This window comes from Triticum dicoccoides, unplaced genomic scaffold (assembly GCF_002162155.2).
Source record: "Triticum dicoccoides isolate Atlit2015 ecotype Zavitan unplaced genomic scaffold, WEW_v2.0 scaffold13383, whole genome shotgun sequence".
In the NCBI taxonomy this organism is placed as follows: domain Eukaryota; kingdom Viridiplantae; phylum Streptophyta; class Magnoliopsida; order Poales; family Poaceae; genus Triticum; species Triticum dicoccoides.
The window spans coordinates 1-7,578 of NW_021194521.1; the positions used below are offsets into that span (position 1 = coordinate 1).

The 7,578-nt window shown below is 51.7% G+C and overlaps 18 non-coding genes across 18 annotated transcripts; all 18 read left to right on the top strand.

Annotated features, from left to right (window-relative positions):
- The first annotated feature begins 235 nt into the window (after nt 1–235).
- Nucleotides 236–354, top strand: LOC119343585. Its single transcript, XR_005166160.1, has one exon. It is a non-coding gene; the product is annotated as a 5S ribosomal RNA (ribosomal RNA).
- Nucleotides 355–650: 296 nt separating this feature from the next.
- On the top strand, nt 651–769 carry LOC119343589. The gene has a single exon (XR_005166164.1). It is a non-coding gene; the product is annotated as a 5S ribosomal RNA (ribosomal RNA).
- A 297-nt stretch (nt 770–1,066) lies between these two features.
- LOC119343593 lies at nt 1,067–1,185 on the top strand. The gene has a single exon (XR_005166168.1). It is a non-coding gene; the product is annotated as a 5S ribosomal RNA (ribosomal RNA).
- A 297-nt stretch (nt 1,186–1,482) lies between these two features.
- Nucleotides 1,483–1,601, top strand: LOC119343597. The gene has a single exon (XR_005166172.1). It is a non-coding gene; the product is annotated as a 5S ribosomal RNA (ribosomal RNA).
- A 297-nt stretch (nt 1,602–1,898) lies between these two features.
- LOC119343596 lies at nt 1,899–2,017 on the top strand. Its single transcript, XR_005166171.1, has one exon. It is a non-coding gene; the product is annotated as a 5S ribosomal RNA (ribosomal RNA).
- A 297-nt stretch (nt 2,018–2,314) lies between these two features.
- Nucleotides 2,315–2,433, top strand: LOC119343582. Its single transcript, XR_005166158.1, has one exon. It is a non-coding gene; the product is annotated as a 5S ribosomal RNA (ribosomal RNA).
- A 351-nt stretch (nt 2,434–2,784) lies between these two features.
- On the top strand, nt 2,785–2,903 carry LOC119343587. Its single transcript, XR_005166162.1, has one exon. It is a non-coding gene; the product is annotated as a 5S ribosomal RNA (ribosomal RNA).
- A 296-nt stretch (nt 2,904–3,199) lies between these two features.
- LOC119343584 lies at nt 3,200–3,318 on the top strand. The gene has a single exon (XR_005166159.1). It is a non-coding gene; the product is annotated as a 5S ribosomal RNA (ribosomal RNA).
- A 297-nt stretch (nt 3,319–3,615) lies between these two features.
- LOC119343591 lies at nt 3,616–3,734 on the top strand. The gene has a single exon (XR_005166166.1). It is a non-coding gene; the product is annotated as a 5S ribosomal RNA (ribosomal RNA).
- Nucleotides 3,735–4,031: 297 nt separating this feature from the next.
- On the top strand, nt 4,032–4,150 carry LOC119343594. The gene has a single exon (XR_005166169.1). It is a non-coding gene; the product is annotated as a 5S ribosomal RNA (ribosomal RNA).
- Nucleotides 4,151–4,446: 296 nt separating this feature from the next.
- LOC119343598 lies at nt 4,447–4,565 on the top strand. Its single transcript, XR_005166173.1, has one exon. It is a non-coding gene; the product is annotated as a 5S ribosomal RNA (ribosomal RNA).
- Nucleotides 4,566–4,862: 297 nt separating this feature from the next.
- LOC119343586 lies at nt 4,863–4,981 on the top strand. The gene has a single exon (XR_005166161.1). It is a non-coding gene; the product is annotated as a 5S ribosomal RNA (ribosomal RNA).
- Nucleotides 4,982–5,278: 297 nt separating this feature from the next.
- LOC119343592 lies at nt 5,279–5,397 on the top strand. The gene has a single exon (XR_005166167.1). It is a non-coding gene; the product is annotated as a 5S ribosomal RNA (ribosomal RNA).
- Nucleotides 5,398–5,694: 297 nt separating this feature from the next.
- LOC119343590 lies at nt 5,695–5,813 on the top strand. Its single transcript, XR_005166165.1, has one exon. It is a non-coding gene; the product is annotated as a 5S ribosomal RNA (ribosomal RNA).
- A 297-nt stretch (nt 5,814–6,110) lies between these two features.
- LOC119343600 lies at nt 6,111–6,229 on the top strand. Its single transcript, XR_005166174.1, has one exon. It is a non-coding gene; the product is annotated as a 5S ribosomal RNA (ribosomal RNA).
- Nucleotides 6,230–6,526: 297 nt separating this feature from the next.
- On the top strand, nt 6,527–6,645 carry LOC119343595. Its single transcript, XR_005166170.1, has one exon. It is a non-coding gene; the product is annotated as a 5S ribosomal RNA (ribosomal RNA).
- A 297-nt stretch (nt 6,646–6,942) lies between these two features.
- On the top strand, nt 6,943–7,061 carry LOC119343588. Its single transcript, XR_005166163.1, has one exon. It is a non-coding gene; the product is annotated as a 5S ribosomal RNA (ribosomal RNA).
- A 297-nt stretch (nt 7,062–7,358) lies between these two features.
- Nucleotides 7,359–7,477, top strand: LOC119343601. The gene has a single exon (XR_005166175.1). It is a non-coding gene; the product is annotated as a 5S ribosomal RNA (ribosomal RNA).
- Nucleotides 7,478–7,578: the final 101 nt, after the last annotated feature.

The following is a 7,578-nucleotide window of genomic DNA, read 5'->3' on the forward strand; positions in this document are numbered from 1 at the left end:
TGTTTTATTATTTTGCACGAGTGCGGTAAGTCATAGTTGGGTGCTCACGATTCACGGGTCCAGCGTCGGCGTTGTGGCGCGGCAAGCGTGCACTGGTGCGGTTGAGAGGGAGGGGTGGAAACCGCGTTAAACTCGTCTCCGTAGTTGAGAGGGAGCGGCCAAAGCAATGTACAATCGTCTTTGTAGTGGAGCTGGGAGGGGCAAGGATAAGGGACGAAGACCGGGGTAACATGTCGAATGCGATCATACCAGCACTAAAGCACCGGATTCCATCAGAACTCCGAAGTTAAGCGTGCTTGGGCGAGAGTAGTACTAGGATGGGTGACCTCCTGGGAAGTCCTCGTGTTGCATTCCCTTTTTAATTTTTTTCGCGCCGCTTGCAAAACAAAACGCACGTGTAAGTAATATATTTACCGTGTTTTATTATTTTGCACGAGTGCGGTAACTCATAGCTGGGTGCTCACGATTCACGGGTCCAGCGTCGGCGTTGTGGCGCGGCAAGCGTGCACTGGTGCGGTTGAGAGGGAGGGGTGGAAACCGCGTTAAACTCGTCTCCGTAGTTGAGAGGGAGCGGCCAAAGAATGTACAATCGTCTTTGTAGTGGAGCTGGGAGGGGCAAGGATAAGGGACGAAGACCGGGGTAACATGTCGGATGCGATCATACCAGCACTAAAGCACCGGATCCCATCAGAACTTCGAAGCTAAGCGTGCTTGGGCGAGAGTAGTACTAGGATGGGTGACCTCCTGGGAAGTCCTCGTGTTGCATTCCCTTTTTAATTTTTTTCGCGCGGCTTGCAAAACAAAACGCACGTGTAATTAATATATTTACCGTGTTTTATTATTTTGCACGAGTGCGGTAAGTCATAGCTGGGTGCTCACGATTCACGGGTCCAGCGTCGGCGTTGTGGCGCGGCAAGCGTGCACTGGTGCGGTTGAGAGGGAGGGGTGGAAACCGCGTTAAACTCGTCTCCGTAGTTGAGAGGTAGCGGCCAAAGCAATGTACAATCGTCTTTGTAGTGGAGCTGGGAGGGGCAAGGATAAGGGACGAAGACCGGGGTAACATGTCGGATGCGATCATACCAGCACTAAAGCACCGGATCCCATCAGAACTTCGAAGTTAAGCGTGCTTGGGCGAGAGTAGTACTAGGATGGGTGACCTCCTGGAAAGTCCTCGTGTTGCATTCCCTTTTTAATTTTTTTCGCGCCGCTTGCAAAACAAAACGCACGTGTAAGTAATATATTTACCGTGTTTTATTATTTTGCACGAGTGCGGTAAGTCATAGCTGGGTGCTCACGATTCACGGGTCCAGCGTCGGCGTTGTGGCGCGGCAAGCGTGCACTGGTGCGGTTGAGAGGGAGGGGTGGAAACCGCGTTAAACTCGTCTCCGTAGTTGAGAGGGAGCGGCCAAAGCAACGTACAATCGTCTTTGTAGTGGAGCTGGGAGGGGCAAGGATAAGGGACGAAGACCGGGGTAACATGTCGGATGCGATCATACCAGCACTAAAGCACCGGATCCCATCAGAACTCCAAAGTTAAGCGTGCTTGGGCGAGAGTAGTACTAAGATGGGTGACCTCCTGGGAAGTCCTCTTGTTGCATTCCCTTTTTAATTTTTTTCGCGCCGCTTGCAAAACAAAACGCACGTGTAAGTAATATATTTACCGTGTTTTATTATTTTGCACGAGTGCGGTAAGTCATAGCTGGGTGCTCACGATTCACGGGTCCAGCGTCGGCGTTGTGGCGCGGCAAGCGTGCACTGGTGCGGTTGAGAGGGAGGGGTGGAAACCGCGTTAAACTCGTCTCCGTAGTTGAGAGGGAGCGGCCAAAGCAATGTACAATCGTCTTTGTAGTGGAGCTGGGAGGGGCAAGGATAAGGGACGAAGACCGGGGTAACATGTCGGATGCGATCATACCAGCACTAAAGCACCGGATCCCAACAGAACTCCGAAGTTAAGCGTGCTTGGGCGAGAGTAGTACTAGGATGGGTGACCTCCTGGGATTTCCTCGTGTTGCATTCCCTTTTTAATTTTTTTCGCGCCGCTTGCAAAACAAAACGCACGTGTAAGTAATATATTTACCGTGTTTTATTATTTTGCACGAGTGCGGTAAGTCATAGCTGGGTGCTCACGATTCACGGGTCCAGCGTCGGCGTTGTGGCGCGGCAAGCGTGCACTGGTGCGGTTGAGAGGGAGGGGTGGAAACCGCGTTAAACTCGTCTCCGTAGTTGAGAGGGAGCGGCCAAAGCAATGTACAATCGTCTTTGTAGTGGAGCTGGGAGGGGCAAGGATAAGGGACGAAGACCGGGGTAACATGTCGGATGCGATCATACCAGCACTAAAGCACCGGATCCCATCAGAACTCCGAAGTTAAGCGTGCTTGGGCGAGAGTAGTACTAGGATGGGTGACCTCCTGGGAAGTTCTCGTGTTGCATTCCCTTTTTAATTTTTTTCGCGCCGCTTGCAAAACAGAAGTTCTCGTGTTGCATTCCCTTTTTAATTTTTTTCGCGCCGCTTGCAAAACAAAACGCACGTGTAAGTAATATATTTACCGTGTTTTATTATTTTGCACGAGTGCGGTAAGTCATAGCTGGGTGGTCACGATTCACGGGTCCAGCGTCGGCGTTGTGGCGCGGCAAGCGTGCACTGGTGCGGTTGAGAGGGAGGGGTGGAAACCGCGTTAAACTCGTCTCCGTAGTTGAGAGGGAGCGGCCAAAGCAATGTACAATCGTCTTTGTAGTGGAGCTGGGAGGGGCAAGGATAAGGGACGAAGACCGGGGTAACATGTCGGATGCGATCATACCAGCACTAAAGCACCGGATCCCATCAGAACTCCGATGTTAAGCGTGCTTGGGCGAGAGTAGTACTAGGATGGGTGACCTCCTGGGAAGTCCTCGTGTTGCATTCCCTTTTTAATTTTTTTCGCGCCGCTTGCAAAACAAAACGCACGTGTAAGTAATATATTTACCGTGTTTTATTATTTTGCACGAGTGCGGTAAGTCATAGCTGGGTGCTCACGATTCACGGGTCCAGCGTCGGCGTTGTGGCGCGGCAAGCGTGCACTGGTGCGGTTGAGAGGGAGGGTGGAAACCGCGTTAAACTCGTCTCCGTAGTTGAGAGGGAGCGGCCAAAGCAATGTACAATCGTCTTTGTAGTGGAGCTGGGAGGGGCAAGGATAAGGGACGAAGACCGGGGTAACATGTCGGATGCGATCATACCAGCACTAAAGCACCGGATCCCATCAGAACTCCGAAGTTAAGCGTGCTTGGGCGAGAGTAGTACTAGGATGGGTGACCTTCTGGGAAGTCCTCGTGTTGCATTCCCTTTTTAATTTTTTTCGCGCCGCTTGCAAAACAAAACGCACGTGTAAGTAATATATTTACCGTGTTTTATTATTTTGCACGAGTGCGGTAAGTCATAGCTGGGTGCTCACGATTCACGGGTCCAGCGTCGGCGTTGTGGCGCGGCAAGCGTGCACTGGTGCGGTTGAGAGGGAGGGGTGGAAACCGCGTTAAACTCGTCTCCGTAGTTGAGAGGGAGCGGCCAAAGCAATGTACAATCGTCTTTGTAGTGGAGCTGGGTGGGGCAAGGATAAGGGACGAAGACCGGGGTAATATGTCGGATGCAATCATACCAACACTAAAGCACCGGATCCCATCAGAACTCCGAAGTTAAGCGTGCTTGGGCGAGAATAGTACTAGGATGGGTGACCTCCTGGGAAGTCCTCGTGTTGCATTCCCTTTTTAATTTTTTTCGCGCCGCTTGCAAAACAAAACGCACGTGTAAGTAATATATTTACCGTGTTTTATTATTTTGCACGAGTGCGGTAAGTCATAGCTGGGTGCTCACGATTCACGGGTCCATCGTCGGCGTTGTGGCGCGGCAAGCGTGCACTGGTGCGGTTGAGAGGGAGGGGTGGAAACCGCGTTAAACTCGTCTGCGTAGTTGAGAGGGAGCGGCCAAAGCAATGTACAATCGTCTTTGTAGTGGAGCTGGGAGGGGCAAGGATAAGGGACGAAGACCGGGGTAACATGTCGGATGCGATCATACCAGCACTAAAGCACCGGATCCCATCAGAACTCCGAAGTTAAGCGTGCTTGGGCGAGAGTAGTACTAGGATGGGTGACCTCCTGGGAAGTCCTCGTGTTGCATTCCCTTTTTAATTTTTTTCGCGCCGCTTGCAAAACAAAACGCACGTGTAAGTAATATATTTACCGTGTTTTATTATTTTGCACGAGTGCGGTAAGTCATAGCTGGGTGCTCACGATTCACGGGTCCAGCGTCGGCGTTGTGGCGCGGCAAGCGTGCACTGGTGCGGTTGAGAGGGAGGGGTGGAAACCGCGTTAAACTCGTCTCCGTAGTTGAGAGGGAGCGGCCAAAGCATGTACAATCGTCTTTGTAGTGGAGCTGGGAGGGGCAAGGATAAGGCACGAAGACCGGGGTAACATGTCGGATGCGATCATACCAGCACTAAAGCACCGGATCCCATCAGAACTCCGAAGTTAAGCGTGCTTGGGCGAGAGTAGTACTAGGATGGGTGACCTCCTGGGAAGTCCTCGTGTTGCATTCCCTTTTTAATTTTTTTCGCGCCGCTTGCAAAACAAAACGCACGTGTAAGTAATATATTTACCGTGTTTTATTATTTTGCACGAGTGCGGTAAGTCATAGCTGGGTGCTCACGATTCACGGGTCCAGCGTCGGCGTTGTGGCGCGGCAAGCGTGCACTGGTGCGGTTGAGAGGGACGGGTGGAAACCGCGTTAAACTCGTCTCCGTAGTTGAGAGGGAGCGGCCAAAGCAACGTACAATCGTCTTTGTAGTGGAGCTGGGAGGGGCAAGGATAATGGACGAAGACCGGGGTAACATGTCGGATGCGATCATACCAGCACTAAAGCACCGGATCCCATCAGAACTCCAAAGTTAAGCGTGCTTGGGCGAGAGTAGTACTAGGATGGGTGACCTCCTGGGAAGTCCTCGTGTTGCATTCCCTTTTTAATTTTTTTCGCGCCGCTTGCAAAACAAAACGCACGTGTAAGTAATATATTTACCGTGTTTTATTATTTTGCACGAGTGCGGTAAGTCATAGCTGGGTGCTCACGATTCACGGGTTCAGCGTCGGTGTTGTGGCGCGGCAAGCGTGCACTGGTGCGGTTGAGAGGGAGGGGTGGAAACCGCGTTAAACTCGTCTCCGTAGTTGAGAGGGAGCGGCCAAAGCAATGTACAATCGTCTTTGTAGTGGAGCTGGGAGGGGCAAGGATAAGGGACGAAGACCGGGGTAACATGTCGGATGCGATCATACCAGCACTAAAGCATCGGATCCCAACAGAACTCCGAAGTTAAGCGTGCTTGGGCGAGAGTAGTACTAGGATGGGTGACCTCCTGGGAAGTCCTCGTGTTGCATTCCCTTTTTAATTTTTTTCGCGCCGCTTGCAAAACAAAACGCACGTGTAAGTAATATATTTACCGTGTTTTATTATTTTGCACGAGTGCGGTAAGTCATAGCTGGGTGCTCACGATTCACGGGTCCAGCGTCGGCGTTGTGGCGCGGCAAGCGTGCACTGGTGCGGTTGAGAGGGAGGGGTGGAAACCGCGTTAAACTCGTCTCCGTAGTTGAGAGGGAGCGGCCAAAGCAATGTACAATCGTCTTTGTAGTGGAGCTGGGAGGGGCAAGGATAAGGGACGAAGACCGGGGTAACATGTTGGATGCGATCATACCAGCACTAAAGCACCGGATCCAATCAGAACTCCGAAGTTAAGCGTGCTTGGGCGAGAGTAGTACTAGGATGGGTGACCTCCTGGGAAGTCCTCGTGTTGCATTCCCTTTTTAATTTTTTTCGCGCCGCTTGCAAAACAAAACGCACGTGTAAGTAATATATTTGCCGTGTTTTATTATTTTGCACGAGTGCGGTAAGTCATAGCTGGGTGCTCATGATTCACGGGTCCAGCGTCGGTGTTGTGGCGCGGCAAGCGTGCACTGGTGCGGTTGAGAGGGAGGGGTGGAAACCGCGTTAAACTCGTCTCCGTAGTTGAGAGGGAGCGGCCAAAGCAATGTACAATCGTCTTTGTAGTGGAGCTGGGAGGGGCAAGGATAAGGGACGAAGACCGGGGTAACATGTCGGATGCGATCATACCAGCACTAAAGCACCGGATCCCATCAGAACTCCGAAGTTAAGCGTGCTTGGGCGAGAGTAGTACTAGGATGGGTGACCTCCTGGGAAGTCCTCGTGTTGCATTCCCTTTTTAATTTTTTTCGCGCCGCTTGCAAAACAAAACGCACGTGTAAGTAATATATTTACCGTGTTTTATTATTTTGCACGAGTGCGGTAAGTCATAGCTGGGTGCTCACGATTCACGGGTCCAGCGTCGGCGTTGTGGCGCGGCAAGCGTGCACTGGTGCGGTTGAGAGGGAGGGGTGGAAACCGCGTTAAACTCGTCTCCGTAGTTGAGAGGGAGCGGCCAAAGCGATGTACAATCGTCTTTGTAGTGGAGCTGGGAGGGGCAAGGATAAGGGACGAAGACCGGGGTAACATGTCGGATGCGATCATACCAGCACTAAAGCACCGGATCCCATCAGAACTCCGAAGTTAAGCGTGCTTGGGCGACAGTAGTACTAGGATGGGTGACCTCGTGGGAAGTCCTCGTGTTGCATTCCCTTTTTAATTTTTTTCGCGCCGCTTGCAAAACAAAACGCACGTGCAAGTAATATATTTACCGTGTTTTATTATTTTGCACGAGTGCGGTAAGTCATAGCTGGGTGCTCACGATTCACGGATCCAGCGTCGGCGTTGTGGCGCGGCAAGCGTGCACTGGTGCGGTTGAGAGGGAGGGGTGGAAACCGCGTTAAACTCGTCTCCGTAGTTGTGAGGTAGCGGCCAAAGCAATGTACAATCGTCTTTGTAGTGGAGCTGGGAGGGGCAAGGATAAGGGACGAAGACCGGGGTAACATGTCGGATGCGATCATACCAGCACTAAAGCACCGGATCCCATCAGAATTCCGAAGTTAAGCGTGCTTGGGCGAGAGTAGTACTAGGATGGGTGACCTCCTGGGAAGTCCTCGTGTTGCATTCCCTTTTTAATTTTTTTCGCGCCGCTTGCAAAACAAAACGCACGTGTAAGTAATATATTTACCGTGTTTTATTATTTTGCACGAGTGCGGTAACTCATAGCTGGGTGCTCACGATTCACGGGTCCAGCGTCGGCGTTGTGGCGCGGCAAGCGTGCACTGGTGTGGTTGAGAGGGAGGGGCGGAAACCGCGTTAAACTCGTCTCCGTAGTTGAGAGGGAGCGGCCAAAGCAATGTACAATCGTCTTTGTAGTGGAGCTGGGAGGGGCAAGGATAAGGGACGAAGACCGGGGTAACATGTCGGATGCGATCATACCAGCACTAAAGCACCGGATCCCATCAGAACTCCGAAGTTAAGCGTGCTTGGGCGAGAGTAGTACTAGGATGGGTGACCTCCTGGGAAGTCCTCGTGTTGCATTCCCTTTTTAATTTTTTTCGCGCCGCTTGCAAAACAAAACGCACGTGTAAGTAATATATTTACCGTGTTTTATTATTTTGCACGAGTGCGGTAAGTCATAGCTG